A 12,296-nucleotide genomic window follows, 5' to 3' on the forward strand; every position below is an offset into this window, starting at 1 on the left:
GCCTCCTAAATGCTAAAATTGTGTCTGTTCAGAATCTCAAACCAGAGCTCTGTAGTGCAAGCTTCAGAGTTTACCAGCATCCCCTGCTGCACCTGGTAAGTCCCTGACCAGGTACCTGTTAGGCACCAGTTAGGCTCACACTCCCGTGGGCCGGCATTAACACATTTGATGACTATAGTAGGTGAAGAATCCCCCTATTCCAGCCCATGGCTCTGAAAGCCCCTGTCGTTCCCATTCAGAACTGGTTGTTGGGACCCATCCAGCATCTCCAGAACAATCCTAGCTCTGAATCCCAAACTTGGTTCAGGAGTTGCTTACTCAGAAGTAAGGCTTAATTCTTAAAACCTGGGAATAAAGATGCCTTCTTTTGCCTTACCACTGTTCTGAATGTAATTTGGTGGAAAGTCAAACAAAAATACAATGAACTCTGGATTCAGCAACCAGGATTAAGAGATTCTATGATGGGCAGTTTTCTACTGAAACTTCAACAAGGAAGACAGAATTACAGAATTACAGTTAAATAAATAACACAAAAGGCTAGTCATAATAAGCCAGTAAAAGAGAAAGAATATAAACCAAAAGAGGAAAACTGCTTTTATTATGAATAAAGTCAGCCATACGACTGACAAGTTTCACCACACCGAGCTCTTAATAATAAACCTATACAGTAGACACAACTATCCCAGAGATGAAGAAACAGACTCACAGAGATTATGTAACCTTCCCAGAATCACACACACACAGCTAGTAAATTCAGATCTGAATGCAAATCACTCTCACCTCTCCCACCATAACCCTGGCTCGCCTCCCCTGCAATTTCTTCTTTCATATCCAGACAGTCCAACTTACAAAGAAGAAGAAGAAGAAATTCACAATCATTTGAAATTAGCACTTTGGGACTTTTCTGGTGGTCCAGGTGGCTAAGACTCTGCACTCCCAGTACAGGGGCCCTGGGTTTGAAATCCCACATGCCATAACTAAGACCTGGCACAGCCAAATAAATAAATAAAATAGTCATAAAGAAAACAGCACCTAGCAGAGCTGGCATACCTAAGAGAATATTATTGCCTAGATTCATATAAACATACAGAAGACCTCTGGTAGTCCACTTCAACCCTCCGTATTCATCCAAGCTGCCAACGACCACATCATATCCCATGAGAACAGTAACACAGTAAAAAAAGAATAGTAAAACACTCAGGAAATATATTTAACTGGGTGCTGAGACCACTATTACTAAAGCTTCTGATGTATGAGATTGACCTGACAAGTTTACCAATAAATCTTGCATGGTGATTATTTTGCTAATACAATATCTGTTAGTGGCCATATTACAAATAATGTTGACTTTATTACTGGATTTTAAATGACTCCTGGTTTTAAGAAGACTAAATACCTTATAATCAAGTTCAGTTCAGTTGCTCAGTTGTGTCTGACTCTTTGCGACCCTGTGAATTGCAGCACACCAGGCCTCCCTGTCCATCACTAACTCTGGGAGTTCACTCAGACTCATGTCCATCGAGTCAGTGATGCCATCCAGCCATCTCATCCTCGGTCGTCCCCTTCTCCTCCTGCCCACAATCCCTCCCAGCATCAGAGTCTTTTCCAATGAGTCAACTCTTCGCATCAGGTGGCCAAAGTACTGGAGTTTCAGCTTTAGCATCAGTCCTTCCAAAGAACACTCAGGACGGATCTCCTTTAGGATGGACTGGTTGGATCTCCTTGCAGTCCAAGGGACTCTCAAGAGTCTTCTCCAACACCACAGTTCAAAAGCATCAATTCTTCGGTGCTCAGCTTTCTTCACAGTCCAACTTTCACATCCATAAATCAAGTTAGCTAACAACAAAAATCTACCACTCAAATGTATTTTGTGAGCCATATGTGTAAACATGCCTTTCACTAGTCAACACAGCAACTGGGAAATGAAAAGTGGTGGGAAGGAGGCCTAATGAACATCCACGGACCAGTCCTACTGGAGGTATTCATCCAAGTCCTCTGGAAGTTAATTGACTTTCCTTGCCCCCTGCATAGCAAGTCTCCTCAGTCAGAGTGGGTTAATGGGGAGAGCTATATCTGTTAATAAAAAGGGAAAGAGTTTGGCGAGCAAATATAGTTTTAATCAAAGCCTTCCTCTGTCTATTAGAAACAGGTTTCAAGCAAGAGCCCTGTAGATGTGGTCAAAGAAACCCCAACACCTCTCTCTGCACTGTAATAACATATCTCACCCATCTTTTCTTTCACTCATTTAAAAAAGAGAAACAGACACAGACAGGACAAGAAGCAAAGGAAGCCAATGGACATTTACAAGGCTAAGAAAACATCCTATCTTAGGAGCCACTGTTTGGATTTCTGCCTTGGCTCCTACAGTCTTTTGTTTCAATTGAATATACCTTTGCCAAGGACATTACAAGGGGTCATATCTATGACACTGCCACCTTACTAGAGCTAAGAATGAACATATGCCATAGAAATTCAGTGTGAGGTTAATTTTAGGGGTCAACTTGACTGGGCCACAAGCCTCTATAATCACAGGAACCAATTCCTTATAATAAATCTCTTCTGATGGATGAATGGGTAGATGGAGGGAGGGAGGGAGAGAGCCTCTTGGTTCTGCTTCTCTGCAGAACTCTAATACACAGAGCCTTTGCAAACCAAGGAGGTGTCCCATTCAAGTTGAAAGACATTTTGAAACAGCAAGGAAAATTTCACATGGTTGGGAATTAAAACATTCACCACTATTGTCCAGAAACCTCAAACCTCCTAGCTACTTTCCCAACCCAAATTTATTCCAACAAGCATGGTTCAAAATGCACAAATCTGTAGTCTCTTAGGTACGAGGCTCAGAAGTTCTTAGAACTTTTGAGCATGCATTTTCTTTTCCCAGCAAAATTTCACAGCAGTACAAAAATTTTCTCCATTTGCTTATATTCTATTCCTGTGAAATCGTGGGACCCAGAGTCAGGAAATGAACCCTGGCAGAAAATGGTGGACAAGCTTCTACCTGGGAAGGTTATGGGCTCTGAGATGTCTCAACTGATCCCAGTTGGGATATAACAGTGAGACGATCAAGATTATTCCCAAACTCCTGGCATCCAACTTTTAATATAAACTTAATTTTGTTTCTTTCCCTAGGAAAAGCACTTCCATCTGTGAGGTGACATCTGAGCAGAGAGGCTCTGCTACAAAGACTGTGAAAAGTGAAGGAACACCTCAACTTTACTTTGGCAGCTAAGAGGTCATATACCATAGCGGGATCTTGTCTCAAGGTGACCTTGTCCTTAGTCTTCTCACAGCTGCATTTCTTCAGGCATTCATCTATTCACCAAATATTTTTGGAGCACCTAATACATGTTAAGAGCTTTGCTGGTGGCTCAGCAGTAAAGACTCTGCCTGCAAGGCAGCAGACAATGTTAGAGACATGGGTTCAATCCCTGGGCAGGAAGATCCCCTGGAGGAGGGCATGGCAACCCACTCCAGTATTCTTGCCTGCAGAATCCCATGGACAGAGGAGCCTGGTGGGCTACAGTCCATAGGGTCACAAGGAGTCAGACAGAACTGAAGCAACTTAGCACACACACAAATATGTGTTAGACCTTTAGATTCAACCACCAAATAAACTGGGGATGGCCCTCTTGAAGTATCCATCAATATCCTTTGGTATAAATTCTTCTGCTCTAGTTACGTTAGCTTTCAGCAACTTTTAGATGAACATCATTACAAAACTCCTGCTCTTCTTTCCCCCTACTCCTGTATTAGCCCTCTCTCTCTGAGTCCCCACTGGTAACCACTAGTGTGTCCTCGATATCTGCTATAATTTTTTGTTTTATTCACTATTTGTTGTCTTTTTTAGATTTCACATGAGTGATACCATACACCGTGTCCTTTATCTGACTTATTTCACTTACCACAATGTCCTCTGAATCCATTCATGTGGCTGCAAGTGGCAAAATCTCATTCTTTTTTTATGACTAACATTCCAGGGTAAAAAATTCCTGATATTCTTAATGCCCCAGTATTCGTCGGTGGTTCTCCATGCATGAATGAGTGGCAGAAAACCCATATGTTTTTCCTATGGCCATTTTACTACGGTAGTTGTTCATTTCTCTCCCTCTTCTGATGAAGAATGACTCCAGCTTAGTGGAAAGAGCTAGGCTAGAATTCAGTGGCTGCACCAGCAAGCTGTTTGAACTTCAACAAGCTTGACAACTTTTTCAAACTTTAGTTTTCCCACCTACAAAAGTAGGAAGCAAGTAGAAAGAAAGAAAGTGGAGTCGCTCAGTTGTGTCCGACTCTTTGAGACCCCATGGACTGTAGCCTACCAGGCTCCTCTGTCCATGGGATTTTCTAGGTAAGAGTACTGGAGTGGGTTGCCATTACCTTTTCTAGGGATCTTCCCGACCCAGGGATCAAACCTGGGTCTCCCTCATTGTAGACAGACGCTTTACCATCTGAGCCACCAGGGAAGCTTAAGTGGGAAGAAAGTGTACCTATTTTGCAGAGTTAGAGTGGGGATTCAGTGAAGTAACATGTGAAAACCACCAGACACAAAACATTATTCAATAAATGTTATTATTACCCCCTGTAGTGGGTTGAATAGAAGCCCCAGAAAGATACATCCAAGTCCTAACCCCTGGTATCCATGAATGTGACTTTATTTGGAACTGGGTCTTTACTAATGCAATTAAATTACAGATTTCAAAACAGGATTATCCTGGATTTCAGATGGGCTCTAAATCCAATGGCTGATGATATCACTGAAGAAAAGAGAGCTCTTGGACTTCCCTGCTGATCCAGTGGCTAAGACTTTGCCTTCCAGTGCAGGGTCTGCGGGTTCAATCCCTGGTTGGGGAGCTAAGAGCCCTCGCAGACAAAAAAACCAAAACATAAAACAGAAACAATATTGTAACAAATTCAATAAAGATTCTTAAAATGGTCCACATCAAAAAAAATTTTTTTTAAGACAGAGAGCTTTAAAATACAGAAACACAGGGAAGAAGGCCATGTGAAGGCAGAGACAGGCACTGCAGTGGCACCCACAGCCAAGGAATGCCAGGCCCCACCCAGAATAAGAAGAGGCAAGAAAAAATTCTCTCCTAGGGCTATCAGATGGGCCATGGCCCTGCTGACACCTTGACTTCAGATTTCTGGCCTCCAAAACAGTGAGAGAATAAGATTCTGGCATTTTAAGCCACCTAGTTTGTGGTCATTTGTTGCTGCAATCCTAGGTGGCTCAGACGGTAAAGAATCCCCCTGCAGTTCAGGAGACCTGGGTTCAATCCCTGAGTTAGGAAAATCCCCTGGCGAAGGGAATGGCTACCCACTCCAGTGTTCTTGCCTGGAGAATTCCACCGACAGAGGAGCCTGGCAGGCTACAGTCTATGGGGTTGCAAAGACTGAGTGACTAACACATACATGCATGGGTAACTAGCACACTAGCCTTCAACTCATGAAACTAGAGCAGAAAGCTCATACGCAGCTTGTGAAACAAAGAGCCCAGGAAGGAACAGACTTACAAAAGATTTAGCCTGGTTGGAAAGCTCTGATTTTCCATTAGATTAGAAGAATCTGATTAGATTTAAAATCAAGCAGGTAAAAACCTCTGAATTTGAAAACATCCACTCTGGTGAAACAGAGCCCTCCATGTTGGCTATAAACAACAGCAAACAACTTTCACAAAAAGCTGAGCAGGTGGTGGGCCCAGGGCTTCTAGAAGGCGGCCTACCGACAGGTGCGGACAGGACAGCTGCACAGAGCCCAGGGGGAGAAGAACACATCCAGGATGCCCTCTGCCAGGCTCTGCTCCCCACTCGATGGTGATGGGGTCTGAGCCGCTTGTGCCCTCAGAGCTGTCTTGCAGGAGTAAGTGCTGGACACAGGAGCAGGGAACTGGGAAAACTGGGAAGTTGGGGTGAGGCCGCCCCTGGAAGAAGCGCAAGAGTCAGAGATTCCAACCTGTGGCTCTTGGAAGGTTCTCTTCCAAGAAGAGAATCCACTGGCTTCCCATCCTAGAGAAACCTGCAGCACATACACTGCGAGGCAAGAGTCAGGCCAGCTGCCCCATTCCAGAGTCAGCACCCCGAGCCCCCAGCAGCCCCACTGCCTAGGAACCAGGCTGAGCCCCTGCTCCGGTTCTGAGTCCTGGTCCTTCCCGTCCCTTCCGATGAGTCCCTGGCCAACACTGACAAATGGCGCTTATGTCATTTCATTTCATCTGCCACTATCGTATAGATTTTGTTAACCAATCTTAAAGTCGAGGACACTGAGGAAAGTAACTTTCCTAAGGTCCCAGAGGTCACTCATGATAGAACCAAAATCCAAGCTCAGATCTTCGCCCTGCCACCCGGGTTCATCCACACACCAAGGTTGGCGTGATCATGTTCCCTGATCAAGCCAGAGGATGTTTTCCTCCACCATTCAGCCTGCTCTGTTCAAATCACTAAATTGACGGCACTGGCACGTGACAGCTGTCTTATCAAGGCATTCTGCTCACATTTTGTTTAATCCTCACGACAACCCTGCACGGGGTCTATTATTAACTCCACTTTGCAGAGGGGAAGACAAAGGTCTCCAAGCCACACTTCTTAAAGTCACACAGCTGATGTGACGCAGATGGGGTTAGAGCCAGGGCCACAGAGTACACGCTCTTTCCCCACCCAGAACCCTGGTCGAGCCACTGACTTGATGATGAAGCTATAGTAATGATGAGCAGTTGTAGCTGTGGGACTGATTAAGTGAGAGCCACGCTGTCCCTTAACACTTTGAGTCCCCTTCTCTCTTGCTGACCTCCCCTACAGGCTGCAGTCTTGATTAAAAAAAAAGTCAAGAAAGTCACAGCTGTGACACTTGCTAAGGGTTTGCCTCTGGGCTCCTACTATCCAGGTCAAGGGGGGAACCTGGCATTGCCCTTCCCGTGGGCATGACCCCTGGGTCTGTATTAGGTCCCAGGGCTGCCATGACAAAATACCACGGAATGATGATTCAATCAACAGGAATGTCTCCTCTCCCAGCCCTGGAGGCTGAAGTCCCACAGCAGGTGTTGACAGGATCGCGCTCCCCGTGATGCACCCGGGGAAGAACACTTTCTTTCTTTTTAGCTTCTCGTGGTTGCTGGCAAGCCTCAGCATTCCTTGGCTGCAGCTGCATTGGTCTGACCTGTGCCTCTGCCGTCCTCCCTGTGTGTCTGGATCCTAAACCACCCTCTTCTTTATAAGGTCATTTCATCCTTATTGAAGAAGGGCCCATCCTAATCCAGTAGGGCCACTGGATCTTAACTGAATTGCATCGGCAAAGATCATGTTTCTGAATAAGGCCAATTCTGGGGGTTAGGATTTGAAGATAATTTTTTGGGGGATCCACAACAGGGCCCATGGAAGCCCAAACAAGCTTCTCTGAGCCCTCTCACTTGTGGCCCCAGCACTGAACAAGGCCCTTATTCTCAGGGGGCTACATGGGGACCAGATCGGGGGGGGCTTTGGGTCTTCCTGCTCCCCCTTGGACCATGAGTTTTGTTTTCTTGACAATATTCATGCCCTAGACCAAATATGTCAGACTCTCTCTTGTTGGGCCCAAGCACCTGGAGGCTCCCTGGCCGATTCACATGAGCAAATGGGATTAACAGCGAGAGTCCAAGGGTGTTAAGTGTTCTCAACCACTGGTTTGAGAAGGGTGCTAAGTCATATGCAGCCAATAACTGACATTCCTCTGTAGTGTGTTCTGGGGTTTCCAGACTCCTTCTATCAATACTCCTGAGCTGTCAAGGCTTGTTAAGGCCTGCCTCTCCTCCCCAACTTTCCCACTCCATCCCCCAGCCTCTAAGATTCATGAGGAATACTCCTCCATGTCTGTCTTGATCACTGGTTACTCACAGTGCCAAATTTGGTGGCTGGCACATAGTAGCTACTCAATACAAGTCTTTTCCATGAATGAGTGAGCAACTGAATGAATCCCAGAGTGAGCAAATAAACACAGGTGCTATGAAGGGCATCTTAGAAGGAGACAAAGCCACATTAGGGGCTGAGTTGAACCCTGCCTCCCACCCAAGAGTGCATAACCCAGAAGCAGGGGGGACAAACCCATCCACTCACCACCCCACAACTCAAGAACGTGTCAAGTCCACATGATTGCTATTCTAGGGGGGAAGGAAAGAAGGGTGACATTGATCAGAGTGGGGGTGATCCGAGAGGGTAAAATGGTGTCTGGACTGGGCTGGGTGGCGGGGGCTTGGACAAATGGAGATGGGGCCAAGGCAGCATTCAAGGAAGTGATGAAAGAGGTAAGATGGGAGCTTTGGGGGCTGCGTGAGGAAGGGTGGCTGGAGCACATGCTTCTGGCAGGCGAACAGTGAGATGAGACTCTCAAGGGGTGAGACTTGCCAGCCAGATGGAGGTGTGTTTACCTTGCTGCCCAGGTAAAGCATCCAGTTGGTAATGGGAACTCATAAATGGCTTGGAGCAGAGGGATAAGGATGAAAAGAGACTCACACAAGAGGTTAGCTGGGTGTGTTGCATGGAACCCAGCAATTTGAGGCCCACCTCTGTTCCAGCCACAAGCTTAAGTTCACAACTCAGACAGAGGCTGGGCATCAGGAGTTGTCTGACAAACCCTACGTCCTCTCCAGAAACTCCTAACAATTCATGTTTTACAAGGCCAATGACTGGAAAGCAGAACTTCAACACCTAGGGCTCTCAATAGGAAAGAATTCCCTCCTCCCTTTCTCTGTATACATACTTATTAAATCATTGGGATCATTTTGGCAAAGAAAGGGACTAACTTCTCCAAGCTTTGTTTGACTCACAGTAACGTACAATACAATGTAATAGACATAAAATGTGCAGAAGTGTTGAGACGCGTATTGTTCTCTTCCATTCCTAAGCTAACAATTCAGGAACCCCCTCTACGCATAACCCTGTGGTCCCTTCCAGGGAATCCAGTTCATATGAGGTTTTTGTTTTGTTTTTTTTTGCCACAGCATACAGGCATGTGGAATCTTAGTTCCTCCACCAAGATTGAACCCATTCCCCTTGCTCTGGAAGCAAGGAATCTTAACCACTGGCCCACCAGGGAAGCCCCATATGAGTATTTTTGGTCCTCCTTGGGCACCAACCTGACAGTAAATATAATTGAGACTAGTCACAGGTAGCCCTCTTGAGAGTCCCTTGGACTGCAAGGAGATCCAACCAGTCCATCCTAAAGGAAATCAGTCCTGAATATTCATTGGAAGGACTGATGCTGAAGCTGAAACTCCAATACTTTGACCACTTGATGTGAAGAACTGACTCATTGGAAAAGACCCTGATGACAGAAAGATTGAAGGCGGGAGGAGAAGGGGACAACAGAGGATGAGCTGGTGGGATGGCATCACTGACTCTACGGACATGAGTTTGAGTAAGCTCCGGGAGTTGGTGATGGACAGGGAAGCCTGGCGTGCTGCAGTCCATGGGGTTGCAGAGAGTCGGACACAACTGAGTGACTGAACTGACTGACTGACAGGTAGCCATCCAGATGATCCAGAAGAGGCTTAAAACAGTTTAATAAATTATTACCGAGATGAAAATTTAAATCATCATAGACAGCTTAGAAACAAACAATATCTAGGGCCCAGTTTAAGAAACATAATCTTAATGCAAGGCAGAAAACCACTTCCAGTATCTTCCGAGGAACTAGTCCCCACCCACCACTGCAGTCCCTACAGAGCTCATGACCTTCACAAGGCCTTTCTAGCCAAGTCTGTCCAAATCCAGTTACTACAGTCAGTTTACGGGGCACCTTTGCCTTTAGCATCCTTGAGATGCCCATCATGCATTTGTAACTACCTGTATCTTTGGGGCTTAGACTGATAATAAAGATGTTCCCAGAGTGACTGTGTAGTGAGCAGATTCATTAATTACAGAAAAGAGCTGTGAGTCTCAGTTATCAGTAACAAGAGTCTGTCTCTGAACAAAAGGGAAAGATGCTGAGATACTCGTGAAAGATGCCAACTGAGGCAGGGTTGTGAAAAGGCAGCCCTGGTCAGGATTCTGTCAGGAGAGAGCACACAGCCTTCCAGCAGGGAGGGCTACGTGGGGACCTCAAAGCCAAAGGGCAAAGTCATGATGGGTGGAAGGAAAGCAAGAATCACAGCCTTTATTTTTTTGTTGTTCTGCTTTTGAATATTTATTTACTCATTTGGCTGCACCAGGCTCGTTGTGGTATGTGAACTTTAATTGCAGCATGTAGGATTGAGTTCTCCGACCAGGGATCGAACCCAGGGTTCCTGCTCTGGGAGTATGGAGTCCTAGCCACTGGACCAGCAGGGAAGTCACAAGAATCACTGCCTTTGAGCAGGTAACTTATTTGTGCCCAGTATGCTTCCTATAGGGTTTCTGAAAATGGAAACAGAAAACCAGAACCCAAGCCAAAAAGAGGGGGAAAGAAAATATACCCCAAATGTAGGCTAAAGTTGTAAAGAATAGGAAATATGAGCTTTGCCTTCTGAGGTAGTCCAAAGACGTAAAGGAGGGGAGGCAGTTATTCTTATCTGGACACATACCAGTCCTTTGCCTTTTTCCTGGTACTGCATTATAAGAGAGATGCTTCACCTTTGACAGATCAAGGCTCCTCCAGTGTTTTCTCATACTATTAACATTTATCGGCGGGGCTGAGCTGCTGAGCTAAGATGGCCGGGCCACCACACGCCCATGAACACGGCCCCTGATGTGTGGGAGGGACAGCCCACACGTCACCTTCTGGCTGAGCCAAAGGGAAAACAGAGCTTTGGGTGACTTCCCATCTCTTCTGTGTAACGGGAGTCTTCTTGACAAAAGGCGAGAAGACAAATAGCCTTCTGGAAATGCTCTGTCTGTGCCAGGGCAAAACAGCATCAGCTGTTTGCAGACAGACATTCTGGGACTTAGACTCCTATCAGGCTGACCTTGTGTTCTCTGAGGACGTGTCATGGAAAGCGAACTTCAGGGAGCATCCCATCTCTAAAATGCCAAGGGAAAAATGACTCGGTGATTTGGTCCATCTGTCTAGGGCAGCCGCCTCCATCTCACACCCCTGCCTGATTTAACCCCAGCGCAGCCCAGTGCCGTCCGGTACTAAAGGGACAGGATGTGGTTGTGGGCAAGAGCTAAATGTGAAAAGGCTTGTTTGCAGAGCAGCCAGGAACTGACCAATAATGAGCCCCAGTCCCCGAAGCTGCTGATAACAGAAGGTCAGAGGCCACGCTAGAATGTAACCTCCAGTAAATCACTGTTAATTGCCACAGAGGAGAATGGAGGCTCTACTTGAACTTGCAAGTTGATTTCAGGTCGTTCCACAGCCTTTCTGGTGGCTCCCTGGCAAGGAGGCGGAGGCAGGCAGAGGGGCTGGGGAGAAAGACTGCTCTTCACCCTTTTCTAACTGTGTCCTTTTTAGCAGCAGTGAGTGCAAATGCACACACCCACGAGAAGGCACGCACACTTGCTACCAACAGAAAGCTTACTTCTTCCCACCCTTGCAGGCCAGGCTACAGCATGGCTCTTGGAGTAATCGATTACATGAACACATTAAGGTACTCTGCTGCACACAGGGAGCAGAGACCAGAAGCCAGAATCACAGAAGTGGATTCCACAAGTGGATGAGAGCCAAGCCGGGGCTGCACGGCCCTAGTGGTGGAGGAGATAAGAGGCTCCACCTGCTTCACGGGGTAGATGGCTCAGAAAAGGATGCCACTATTTAATAAGTACAGCACCAGTATATTAGGGACAAAAATCCTATCTTTCTTGAAAACTGATTATGACTGCAACTACACGTCTTCCTTGTGACTACGGTATCCTTGGCTGGGTGTGGAAACCTATTGTTGATTTTTAACAACTTTTAGTGAAAAATTTAAATAAAATTAATTTTTAATGAAAAATTTCAAACATATAAAGTAGGAATAGTAAAATGAACTCCCCATGAACCCATGATTGGGTTTCATCATTTTCCAACAGTTCTAAGCATTTTGGCATTCTTAATTCATCTCCTGTTTTACTTATTTTTGCTGAAGTATTGAAAACAAATCTGTTCAAAATACAGTAAGTCCTGCACTATGCATAAATACCCCAACATGTCTCTGTCAGGTAAAATCTTTTTACATTCAACACCAATGATCATACAGGTGAATGAATAAAAAAGATGATACATATAAACAATGGAATATTACTCAGCTATTAGAAAGAATGAGATAACGTCATATGCAGCAACATGGATGGACTCCGAGATTACCCTGCTAAGTAAGAGAAAGACGTATTATATGATCTTTAAAAAGTGACCAAAGGAACTCGCATACAAAA

The 12,296-nt window shown here is 45.6% G+C and overlaps 1 protein-coding gene across 7 annotated transcripts in view; it reads right to left on the minus strand.

Moving 5' to 3' along the window:
- Nucleotides 1-12,296, minus strand: part of AFAP1L2 (actin filament associated protein 1 like 2) — a 147,972-nt gene that overhangs the window by 64,873 nt on the left and 70,803 nt on the right. The window lies entirely within an intron of this gene.

This window comes from Ovis aries, chromosome 22 (genome assembly GCF_016772045.2).
Source record: "Ovis aries strain OAR_USU_Benz2616 breed Rambouillet chromosome 22, ARS-UI_Ramb_v3.0, whole genome shotgun sequence".
Taxonomy (NCBI): Eukaryota; Metazoa; Chordata; class Mammalia; order Artiodactyla; family Bovidae; genus Ovis; species Ovis aries.